This window comes from Schistocerca piceifrons, chromosome 2 (assembly GCF_021461385.2).
Source record: "Schistocerca piceifrons isolate TAMUIC-IGC-003096 chromosome 2, iqSchPice1.1, whole genome shotgun sequence".
In the NCBI taxonomy this organism is placed as follows: Eukaryota; Metazoa; Arthropoda; class Insecta; order Orthoptera; family Acrididae; genus Schistocerca; species Schistocerca piceifrons.
The window spans coordinates 880,466,538-880,479,689 of NC_060139.1; the positions used below are offsets into that span (position 1 = coordinate 880,466,538).

A 13,152-nucleotide genomic window follows, 5' to 3' on the forward strand; every position below is an offset into this window, starting at 1 on the left:
GGTGCTTCATACCTTTCTCAGGATTTGTTTTATTCTCACTTTTTGTATTAGAGTGCTGAATCGCGATGATATTACTGTTGTTCTAAGAAGCATACTTCATTTTGGCAAGCCTGTTGGATAAAGTAGAATGATAATTCGTACCAAAGTGGTGGTATAGGTAGGAAACAATAGATGGTATTCTTCATATTGTTTCTCTGGTCTTTTAGCGCAGCGGTAATGTAATGGTGCCTAAATAATCAAAGTGTAGATGCCATGTCCGTACTAAAGTTATTATTGTGGAACGGAATTAAACTATCATGAAGCAGTAGTTCGAAAAGCATAAAATGTAATCAAACAAAATGATTATCGAATAAATAAACGCTTCACGTGTCAACAGTAATACAAAAGTGTATTACCTAAAAGTATGTTCTATATTGTGTAATGTTGTTCTCAGGTACAATTCAATGGTTATCACGTCTCAGAATTACAAGAATGTTCCAGATATATTTCCGTGTAATTCGTTTCAGTTACAGGAGTGCTGGTACTGAAATTCGCAGGACGTTCTTGAGTCAGTTACCAGGTCAACTTAGTCCACTCCTAAAGAAAGTCATTCACAAGATGTGCACAATGGGGGCGCGAATTATCGTCCATGAAGACGAATGCCTCGCCAATATGCTGCCGGTATGGTTGCACTATCGGTCGAAGGAGGGCATTCACGTGTGGTACAACCATTACGGCGCCTTCCATGCCCACCTGCGGCGTACGTCGGCCTCACATAATGCCACCCCAAAACAGCAGGGAATCGCCACCTTGCTGAACTCGCTGGACAGTGTGTCTAAGGCGTTCAGCCTGACCAGGTTGCCTTCAAACATGTCGCCAACGATTCTCTGGTTGAAGGCATATGCGACACTCATCGCCGGAGAGAGCGTGATGCCAATCCTGAGCGGTCCAGTCGGTGTGTTGTTGGGCCCATCTGTACCGCATTGCATAGTGTCGTTGCTGCAAAGATGGACCTCGCCATGGACGTCGGAGGTGAAGTTGCGCATCATGCAGCTTATAGCGCACAGTTTGAGTCGTAACATGACGTCCCGTGGCTGCATGAAAAGCGTTATACAACATGATAGCGTTACTCTAAGGGTTCCTCCTAGCCATAACCCGTGGGTAGCGGTCATCCATTGCAGTAGTAGCCCTTGGGCACCCTGAGCGAGGCGTGTCATCGACAGTTCCTCTCTCTCTCTGTATCTCCTCCATGTCCGAACATTGCTTTCGTTCATACTGAGAGAACCCTTCCTGGCACAAAGTAACAATGCGGACACGATCGGACCGCGGTATTGACTGTCTAGGCATGGATGAACTACAGAGAACACGAGCCATGAACCTCCTTTGTAGTGGAATGGCTGGAACTCATCGGCTGTTGGACCCCCTCCGTGTAATTGGCGTTGCTCATGCATGGTTGTTTACATCTTTGGACGGGTTTAGTGACATCTCTGAACAGTCAAAGTGATACAATATCCACATCTGTCCATATCTGTGATACAGTATCCACAGTCAACGGCTCTTCAGAAGTTCTGGGAACTGGGGTGATGCAATTTTTTTTTGAGCTGTGTATGTTGCTGCAGTAATGCTGGGTAGAAGTAAATAAAAGGTGGCATGGAGAAGTACCAGGAACTTGTGCAGCCGGCGGGTGTGGCCGAGTGGTTCTAGGAGCATCAGTCTGGAACCGTGCGACCGACCGCTACGGTCGCAGGTTGGAATCCTGCCTAGGGCATGGTTGTGTATTAGTTAGGTTTAAGTAGTTCTAAGTTCTAGGGGACTGATGGCCTGAGATATTAATTCCCATAGTGCTCAGAGCCATTTGAACCATTTTTTTTAACTTGTGCAGAACCACAAAAACCCAGAGGTAGAGAGGAATGAAAACATCAAATGAACGACGGAGATACATGAAATGTTCGTATGTCCATATTAGACATACGGATGGTAAAAGAATAACCGCAAAAATCGTAGCGCGTGATGTGGCGCGTTGGTAAACACACTGGACTCGCATTAGGGAGGACGATGATTCAAATCCACTTACGGCCAACTGAATTTAGATATTCCGTGAAGTCCCTATATCGTTTCCGGCAAATTCTGGCATAGATCCTTCGACAGGGCATGACCAAACTTCTTCTCCATCCCTAATGACGTAGTAGTCGACGAGACATTAAATTCTAATTTGTTTGCCTTTTTTTTTTTTCAAAATGTGTGGATATGGATACTTCCAGGAAGGTGGAAGAGAGATGGATGTGGAAAGGACTGAGCTGAAGTAGTTTCAGAGGCTGTGCAGGGAAGAACCTGTCTACAACGACATCTACAAACACAAGTTCTAGTCGAGTTTCGCTGTTTTTTCTCCACGTGACCACTGCTCTACTTACACTACGCAGGAAAGTCGTAAGAATGGACGCATGAGATTTTAAAAAGTATATTTAGTTTAATGAAATCAAAAAGGCGCATTGCTTAAAACAACGCTCAAAATTTCTTTTACGAAAAATCCAAAAGGCATCTGCATTAAAGTTATCAGCTTTGCAGGTGGAAAAGCCAGTTTTATTATTTATAAACCGACATGTAGGATATGAATCAGCTGCAGATAATGACTACGCCAGTACATACTCTTCTGCAGGAATAGTGAAACAGGCTACAAAAGTAATTATAGAAGCAATGTTATATAGCGCCAAGCGATGATTACAAAGATCCAGTTAATGAAGCGAATCAGTATGATTCGCCAGTATCGGTCTGCTTATCGCGACAGCGCGCGTGCAGATGCAGTCACCGTGACGCTGCACTTCCAGCGCGATTAAGGCAGGCGGCAGCCTCCATTCCTGGTACAGACGCCGCCGAGGCATCCGGCAAGCAGCTCTACGCCCAGCTCGTCGCAGCCGGACGCCACACCTGGTATGTAATGTACCGACACTAATTTTCCTAGCTGTATCACATAAATAATTACATGTTTCAAGAGCATTAACTAGTCACAACGCCAATTAAATCTTTTATATAAGAAACTACCTCAGCACGCGGAATTGCCCGGTTAAGTAGACTGTCGCAACACGAAAAACTAATTAACGTAGAGAAACGAAATTTGGGAAATGCATTTGTCGAGGTAGAATATGTAAGTGATTAACAAATGTTTCAAATGGCTCTGAGCACTATGGGACTTAACTGCTGAGGTCATCAGTCCCCTAGAACTTAGAACTACTTAAACCTAACTAACCTAAAGACATCACACACATCCATGCCCGAGGCAGGATTCGAACCTGCGACCGTAGCGGTCGCGCAGTTCCAGGTTGTAGCGCCTAGAACCGCTCGGCCACTCCGGCCGGCTAGTGATTAACATTACGAGATCTCAGGTTAATGTAAGAGCGATATAAGCCATTGCAAACGTGAAATGCTGGTACATTAATAACTAGCGTAGCCACCAGAATGTTGAATGTAAGCATGCCAATGTGCTTGCATTGTGTTTTCCAGGTGCCGAAAGTCAGTTTGTAGGGTGGAGTTCCATGCCTGTTGCACTTGACCGGTCAATAAAGGACCGGTTAATGCCGTTTGTTGATGACGCTGGAGTTGTCGTGCGATAACGTCCCATGTTCTCAATTGGAGACGGATCTCGTAATTGAGTGTCGTCCTGTTGGAGAAGACCCCCTGGAATGTTGTTCATGAATAGCAGCACAACAAGGTGAATCACCAGACAGACGTACAAACTTGCAGTCTGGGTGAGTGGGATAACCACGAGAGCGGTCCTGCTTTCATACGAAATCGCACCCCAGAACGTAACAGCTGGTGGAGGTCCAGCGTATCTAACACACAGACAGGTTGGTTGCAGGCCCTCTACTGGCCCTCTCGCAGCCAGCACACAGGCATCACCGGCACCGAGGCACAACAAGATTTCGTCAGAAAACACGACAGACCTCCACGCTGCCAGCCAATGAGCTCGCACTAGACACCATTGAAGTCGCAAATACCGGTGGTTTGCCACTAGATCCGAGCTGACCTGGAAGTACCCGTTTTGCGCCAATTCGTTGTCATTGTGATGGCTACTGCTGCTGAAATTGGTGCCGCAGGTGCAGTACGACACGCCGGAGCCATACGCTGAATACAATCGTAGTGCCTCGCGGCCGTGGGACAATCATGTACAGTGGCTACATTCCTGTCAAGCCTTTCTGCAATATGGCAGAAGGAACATTTTGCTTCTAGTAGCCCTATTACGATACTCGTTTAAACTCACTGAGGTTGGCGTTAAAGGCATTCTTGACTAACTTCAATTCAACACGAGCAACAGCGTTTATTTAAAGCAACCCTGATTTGCATCCTCACCTGGTTTGCACTACTAGCGCCACTCTTGTACTATAGCCGCGAAATTTTAATAGATATAACGTTTCAGATTTAGAAACACGCCTAGTAATTTTCGTTGATGTCACACAACTCCTTCTTGGTGTTGCGAATTTTTTGCGTCAGTGTACTGATTCCACTCTTCTATTTATTAGTCCGTCTCCTCCCCCCCCCTCTCTATCAGCACCTCCTCCCATCTCTCTCTGCCTATTTGCTCCTCCAGCCTCTGTCAATCTGCTCCTTCCCCCTCTGTCTCCTCATCGAACCCTCTAAGTTAATCTCCTCCACATCTCTATCCTCTCCTCACCTCATGTAAATCCCTCTTCTCCCTTCCCCTTTCTCTAACCATCTCCCCCTTAGGAGTTTATTGATTCTTTCGCCCACAGTATTTCTTCCTAGATAGTAAATACTAACCAGTATGTGTACAAAGTTTGGTTGAAATCGATCCAGGTGTTCAGCCAGAACTTTATGACCAGCCACCTTTCAGCCGGTACGTCCGCTTTTGGCAAGAAAAGCAGTGGCGACACGTTGATGCATGGAAGCAATGTGGCCTTTGTAGATCGCTAGAGGAAGTTGGCACCACATCTTGGTACGCAAGTCACCTTAATTCCATAAATTCCGGGGAGAGGTCGACGAGCTCTGACGCCACATTCAATCACATCCAAGATTTGTTCGATTGGGTTCAGATATTGCACGTTGGGAGGACGCGAGCACGTCTATTGGAACTCTGCACTGTGTTCCTCAAACCACTCCATCATAAGCCTGACCTTATGACATGGCGCATTATCGTCTTCAAAAATGCCACTTCTGTCGGTAAACATGATCCTCGTGAAGGGGTGCACACTGTCTGCAACCAATGTACGACACTTCTCGGCCATCAAGATGCCGTGCACGAGCTCCACTGGATGCCCACGTGGATGTTCCCCAGAGCCGCCATGAGCTTCTCCCCATCTAGCCGTGCAGGTGACAAAGAACTGTTGCCCCAGAAGATGACGGAATCGGTCCCTCCCATTGGCGCAGTGGGAAAGCGTTGCATGGTATAATGAATGCTGAAGGAATCAGGATTCATCATAAAATTCAGCGCTCTGCCACTGCGCCAGCGTCAAGGGTCGATGGAACTGTGCCCATTTCTGTTATAGTTGCCGAGGTCGTGATGTTAACATTGGCACATGCATGCGTCATCAGCTGCGGAGGCCCATCGTTAGGAGTGTTCAGTGCACTGTGTGTTCAGACAAACTTTACTCTCACCAACATTAACTAACGTCTGATATTAGTTCCGCCACAGATCGCCACCAGTCTTTATTTTACCAGTCTGCCCATCCTACGACGTCTGACACATGTAATGAGGAGTGGCCGTCCAGCGACGTCTGGACGTGGTGTCACCTTGGTTTCGCCACGTGTTGAAGACACTCACAACAGCACTCATCGAACACCCAAGTAGTGCAGTTTCAGTAATGCTTGTGCCACCGAGACTGCGGGCCATCAAAATCTGCCCTCTGTCAAACTCGGATAAACCGCGCGCCGTCCCCATTTTACACACAGACAGCACGCTCGCTGATAATACATGCATCGTGCGTGTCTGACTAGCAAGTGACTCTGCTGTAGCCTGGACGGGTGTATATTGATATTAGGTTGTTGGTCATAATATTTTGGCTGGTCAGAACAGACCGGATTACATGCATCATTAAAACCATAAAATATGCAAGCAAATGTGCATGAAAAATGCGTAAAAAGTGTGGCAAAATTCAAGATCAAATAATGAAAAAAAACGTGGTAGTTACTGCGTGCATTATGTCCCAAAGTCGAATCTATGCATGTCAATTACGCGGAACAGCACCGCCCATGCGAAAAATCCGTACATTTAGAACGCTAATACCATTTTATGGATTATTTCTGGTGAAGGTTAGGAAGGGGGTCTTTCGGTGATTATTTTCCAAAAATTTGCAGAATGGGGACGCATACCGTGTTTTAAGAATTGTACCTTCTATGCTATTGTTGTCGGTAACAAGCGGATGCAATGCGAGTCCGTCGCAGCGAAACACTCGATGTGTACAGGACCAACTTCGAGATATAGCGCACGCGGAGGGGAAGCTCAGAAACACTGTAATATTTCTTTTAAAATACAACATACAATCATGCAGAAACGGACCGTTCTACATCAACTGAGGTAACTGGCAGTATTTGAATTTGGATGCTACGTTAGCACTCACTGTTTCTGGTAAAAGTTCACCCATCTCATTAATAAAGCTATCAATTTGGCATTAGGTTTGAAAGCCTGGGTAATTGCTTAAAATGTTTGCAAACTTATCTTGTTTTCTTGTGAACACCTCCGGCAGTGAAGCGTACACTAGAATAATTTTATTCGTTAACTGAACAGATTTCTTTAACGCCAAACCTTGAGTTCAAGCTTTTTAATAGTTACAGGTATATGGGAGAAATGAGAGCTAATAGAAGAAATGTCTTTTTCAATATCGGAATCATTAAAAGCTTCCCCGCACTGGCAAACTGCAAAAGCCTCTACAGTATCTAACTCGTTTACTACCACTCTAATGGCCTCGAAATGTTCATTGTGAAACAACACACCTTCGACCCACGTACCCCATCGAGTCGCCACTCGTTCGGGAGGTAAAGGCACATTTGGTAGTTTTTTTGTAAGTCTCTTGATGTGAGCAGAAGCCTTTAGAAACACTTTCTCTGTGGATGAAATCAGTTTATTTGCATTCACACGTACTTATTCAGCACGGCGAAGTATTCCATGGGAAAAGCACGTCACATGAGTCAAATTGGGATAAAATACACGGAGGGCTTTTCATGCTTTGATCATATAGGGAGCACCATCTGATATAAACACAAACACCCTTTCGTCTTCTAAAGCCTTCAGTCGAAAATCTGGCGATCGTAGAATGATTTACTTTTTCAAGTTCTTTGCAGGCTGCTAAATAGGAAGAAGAAGGCTCTTCTTTTAAAGCACCAACAATTAAACTTGCAATGTAATGTCCACAAGTGTCTGTAGTTTGGTCAACTGAAATTCAGATAATGCTGTCCTTGAATTCATTGCACATTTCTTTCAGAATATTTGCGTAAACTGTCGATATATAATTTTTACGCAATGTTGATTCGTCTCGTATATTTTCATTTAAGTAATATTTGCACAGGAAGCCTTTGAGGGTAGGGTTTGTAAGTTTGTGAAGAGGGATATTGCTTGCAACCAGGGGCGCCGACTTATAAAAAATATTGGGGGGGGGGGGGCATACTGGGTGTCTTGCCCCGGGAAATTTTCTAAATTTCAGATGAAAAATAGTGAGTTTTAAAGTATTTTGAAGCATTTTAGAGTCATATGATCAACACTAGAGCCCCGAAAACTGGGCTCTCTATAATTCGAGACTACGGGAAACTCGACAAGCCTGGCACAATTTTAGGCTTTGAAAAAAGAAACAAAACATAAACACGCAAGGTATTTTCGTAAAAAGCTAATTTAATCTACTGTAAAAATCATGTTTATAGACCATTACAGAGCAGTGAATATATAGCTCTGAAAAGACTGAAATTATATTTAAATAAATCATAAACTATCATTAAAAGCATGAAACATTAAATATTGCTGTCGCACAGTAACAGTATTTTGATTAATAAGTGAAATACCTAATTTAAGCTCACTCTGAATAAGGCTCAGGGTTCATTAAATAAAAACAATGTCTCAAAGTTATTACCTCAATACAGTTAATAAAGTTAATACAGAATGACTAATACTTTCAGTCAAAAAGTAAGTAAATAACGAGTTTTAATTGGGTCTTGGACCCTAAAAATATTTAAGTATTTGAAAATAACTAATACAGTGCTATAGTGATATAGTAATACAGTACTAAACTAGTACTAATATTTGGAAACTGAAAATTTAACATTTTGTCTGTATTTAATTTTCTGTTTTATAAAGATTTTTAATGTGGCTCTAAAATGTGATTATTAGGGCTAGAGTGTCTTTAGAAAGGTGCAAATGTCGACCGTCTGACTGTATTATATCTACATCTACATCTACATTTATACTCCGCAAGCCACCCAACGGCGTGTGGCGGAGGGCACTTAACGTGCCACTGTCATTACCTCCCTTTCCTGTTCAGTCGCGTATGGTTCGCGGGAGGAACGACTGTCTGAAAGCCTTCGTGCGCGCTCTAATCTCTCTAATTTTACATTCGTGATCTCCTCGGGAGGTATAAGTAAGGGGAAGCAATATATTCGATACCTCATCCAGAAACGCACCCTCTCGAAACCTGGCGAGCAAGCTACACCGCGATGCAGAGCCCCTCTCTTGCAGAGTCTGCCACTTTAGTTTATTAAACATCACCGTAACGCTATCACGGTTACCAAATAGCCCTGTGACGAAACGCACCGCTCTTCTTTGGATCTTCTCTATCTCCTCCGTCAACCCGATCTGGTACGGATCCCACACTGATGAGCAATACTCAAGTACAGGTCGAACGAGTGTTTTGTAAGCCACCTCCTTTGTTGATAGACTACATTTTCTACGGACTCTCCGAATGTATCTCAACCTGGTACCCGCCTTACCAACAATTAATTTTATATGATCATTCCACTTCAAATCGTTCCGGACGCATACTCCCAGATATTTTACAGAAGTAACTGCTACCAGTGTTTGTTCCGCTATCATATAATCATACAATAAAGGATCCTTCTTTCTATGTATTCGCAATACATTACATTTGACTATGTTAAGGGTCAGTTGCCACTCCCTGCACCAAGTGCCTATCCGCTGCAGATCTTCCTGCATTTCGCTACAATTTTCTAATGCTGCAACTTCTCTGTATACTACAGCATCATCCGCGAAAAGCCGCATGGAACTTCCAACACTATCTACTAGGTCATTTATGTATATTGTGAAAAGCAATGGCCTCATAACACTCCCCTGTGGCACGCTAGAGGTTACTTTAACGTCTGTAGACGCCTCTCCATTGATAACAACATGCTGTGTTCTGTTTGCCAAAAACTCCTCAATCCCGCCACACAGCTGGTCTGATATTCCGTAGGCTCTTACTTTGTTTATCAGGCAACAGTGCGGAGCTGTATCGAACGCCTTCCGGAAGTCAAGAAAAATAGCATCTACCTGGGAGCCTGTATCTAATATTTTCTGGGTCTCATGAACAAATAAAGAGCGATGGGTCTCACACGATCGCTGTTTCTGGAATCCATGTTGATTCCTACATAGTAGATTCTGGGTTTCCAAAAACGACATGATACTCGAGCAAAAAACATGTTCTAAAATTCTACAAGAGATCGACGTCAGAGATATAGGTCTATAGTTTTGCGCATCTGCTCGACGACCATTCTTGAAGACTGGGACTACCTGTGGTCTTTTCCAATCATTTGGAACCTTCCGTTCCTCTAGAGACTTACGGTACACGGCTGTTAGAAGGGGGGCAAGTTCTTTCGCGTACTCTGTGTAGAATAGAACGTGAAGCCGTTAATGAGTGGTCGGATATGCAATTAATCCAAAACATCTCGGTGTGTATGAAGAACAGCCAAGTTTTTCAATCACTTCTGTCCCATTGACGATCGCAGTTATGACTTCAGACGTCTAAGGGCGCTAAATGACCGTTCTGCTGTTGCTGTCGTGATTGGAACTACTTGGAGAAGCTTAATGCACTTCACTACTTCACATAACATTTCTCCAACTACAGGCTCTTGTGTAATGTACTTTCTTACATCACGCATGTTTTGTAAGACCAGTTGTTTTTTATTAGCGATATAAGCTAACATATTCAAGCGTAAGCGCAGTCTCTCAATGTCTAGGTCAGTTTTGAAAAACGCGACTGATTTTTTCCGAATTTGTTTCACCTCTGTTTACTAAAAGCAACCGCTCTTGTTCAACTGCAATGATCTATGTGAGTCTAGCTGAAGCAAACCGCTCAGTAATGCAAGATTGCACCGTTTCACAAACTTCAATGTAAATAGCCTTGTAGTATTCCTCTGGGGTTTTGAAAGTGTGCAGTGAGCTGACATCATTGTTTTCATACTTCACTGGTATACTTCGATTCCGAGGAAAAGAACGATCATCAACCTGTGAAGGTTTCTCTTTGAAACATAATTCCCAAAAGTGTTACTTTCCATTCAATACACAAATCAAGCTCTCATATATTTTCCAGATCAGTAACACATAGATAAAAAGCACTCCGTCTGCAGGCCACAAGTGGTCCATCGGGGCCGCCCGACCACCGTGTCATCCTCAGCTGAGGATGCGGATAGGAGGGGCGTGTGGTCAGCACACCGCTCTCCTGGTCATTATGATGGTTTCCTTTGACTGGAGCCGCTACTATTCGGTCGAGTAGCTCCTCAGTTGGCATCATGAGGCTGCGTGCACCCCGAAAAATGGCGACAGTTCATGGTGGCCCGTATGGTCACCCATCCAAGTGCCGGTCACGCTCCACTGCGGTGCATCCACTGCGGCAAGGCCGTTGCCTACACTTAGATAAGGGCATTGAATTTTATTATTAACATCCTCTACTGGGTTCACTGCATGGCAAAAAGATATAAACCGAAAGAAGTCTTGAACTGTAACATTGACTCAAGGTAGCCTGCCTCTCTGTTGTCCTCTGCAGAAAATGTTTCAAAAACTCTAGAAGTTCTTCAAAGTTTTTCAAAATTCTCAAGATGCTAGAAGCTCGCATAGTCCATCGAGATGGGCAAAGGTGTCGTAGACCAGCTTGGTCGTTGGTGCCCTCTGAATAGTCGCATCCCTTTGTTGGATTCCCTTACGGTTTTTATTAAGTCCTTGGCTAAAGCTGTTGTGTCGGTAGCTGGACCGACACCGTGGAGTTGATTGCTGAAAAGGAATGCTAGACTAAAGCTGTAGCCGATAGTGCACGCACGGCATAAAGCAGACGGGCGTGAAGTCTGGAACATGAGAACTTATGAATGAATAAGAAGAAAAGTATGTAGATGCTTTTTACTTATCTTTTTAATAATCCTTGGAATACATCTCTCTTGAATACTTGTAAGCTATAGGCACTGATACAAATGGCTCCTTGCTAGTTCGTTGCCATTAACTTAGCTGATGGCTATTCTGTCTCTCGGCTAATGAGAGAGAAAGGCTTCGTACAACTGGGCGGTAGCTAGGTTCTCGTACAACTGGGCGATAGCTAGGTTCGCGTACAACTGGGCGGTAGCTTGGTTCTCGTACAACTGGGGTCGAGTCCTCTCTCGTATCACGAGACCTGCCTTGGTGGTGGCGCTAGGTCTGCGATCACAGTGGCGACACGCGGGTCCGACATGTACTACATGGACCGCGGCCGATTTAAGCTACCACCTAGCAAGTGTGGTGTCTGGCGGTGACACCACAAAAGCCATAATATCTCTCATAGTCGTAAGATGGCGGAGACTGTCTACAACTGCTAAGTCTAAGCTGTGAGCAGTGCAGTGGTTGTATATCCAAAACTAACTTTTTTAATCCTTTGAACTTACCTCTCATATTCAAGGCACCATCATAGCACTGTCCTCTTAAGTTATCCATTGACAAATCAAGATGAGCAAAACCGTCTTTTAAAATACTAAACAAAGTTTGTGATTCCATGTTGGGGGTCTCGTATAAGCCAATAAAGTCTTTGTTGATGATTAAGAAATCATCGACAGTACGAATACAAAATGACACTTGTAAATAATAGATTTCAGCTATCAGTCGTCCTTTTGAAGTTTTATTGGCAGATCTAGATTTCAGCTAGAAGCTAGCCATTCTCATTGCACTATCATTTTTGATCAATGCATGTAATGCCTCTTGGTTGGGCTTCATCCACAGTTTATTCCTGTTTTTCAGCTGGCCTGCACACTTCCGTTTCATGCATTTAAGCTACATGTGAAACAGATGAGGAGTACCATGTATAGGGCTCTTAAAATGCAGAAAGCCTCTTGGATGCTTTCAACTTGTAACAAGACAACTGGGAAATATTATAACTGCTGCTGTAAGACTGAGATGTACAAGAACCACCTGTAAATAATAGCTAAACACACAAAATTAAGTGGAAGAGTAAAGTGAATCATCGACATACTGAGTTACAGTGAGACACGGGAGTCATACACAGGGTGGCAGTAAAACTGAGGCATTTGGGTCTCTTTGGTGTTCAGTTAGTAACCAACCACCTGTCTTTTAAGCTTTACATAAATGCCCAAACAGAATTTTGAAACAATTTTGGAATTGATTCATGGCCCCTTTTCAGTCATAGCTCTTTGATAACTGTGATTCAGAAGATATACTGACACAAGCCTAAACTTTCGCAAGCGTAAGGCAAGCTTGATAGACGTGCTTCTGAAGAAAAGTGACTGATTAACCTTAGCTTGGAATTCTGCATGGATAACGAATTTTTTGTGTAATGATTCTAATCTTATAGACGACGACTCTTGCCGTGCAAATGTCATTGCTGCCTGTAGGCTCGGAATCTAAAAGTACAAGGAAAGTGAAAATGTAAACCCTAAGCGTTATCGATGAAATAGCGAAGAAGACTGATCTGAACTGTGACCGCCCGCCGAACTAGAGCAACAGTATATAATGTGGACCTGAACATCCTATGCAAAATGAAGCAAAGTGCATGATGAGGCAAAGCATGTCCAGTACTCTTTTCAAAGGATCCGTTAAATGGGAAAAAGAGTCATGTGAAAACCAGTGCTAGGTCTTAATAATCAAAGCCACTTGGTTTCATTATCACACAAAGGGAAATTTTAATATAGTGAAAAAGAAGAACGCTGATATTTTTTATAATGGCGATACAATTTTCGAGTACTTTGCTTGCATGATACGTTGCCCAGAATGAA

The 13,152-nt window shown here is 43.6% G+C and overlaps 1 protein-coding gene across 1 annotated transcript in view; it reads left to right on the forward strand.

The window, feature by feature from the left end:
- Window positions 1-2,813: 2,813 nt before the first annotated feature.
- The window catches only part of LOC124777074 (glutathione S-transferase D5-like), a 37,608-nt gene continuing 27,269 nt past the window's right edge, over window positions 2,814-13,152 (forward strand). The window contains exon 1 of the mRNA XM_047252349.1: window positions 2,814-2,907. The gene's annotated coding sequence lies outside the window, so the exon portion shown is untranslated. The remainder of the gene's footprint in view (window positions 2,908-13,152) is intronic.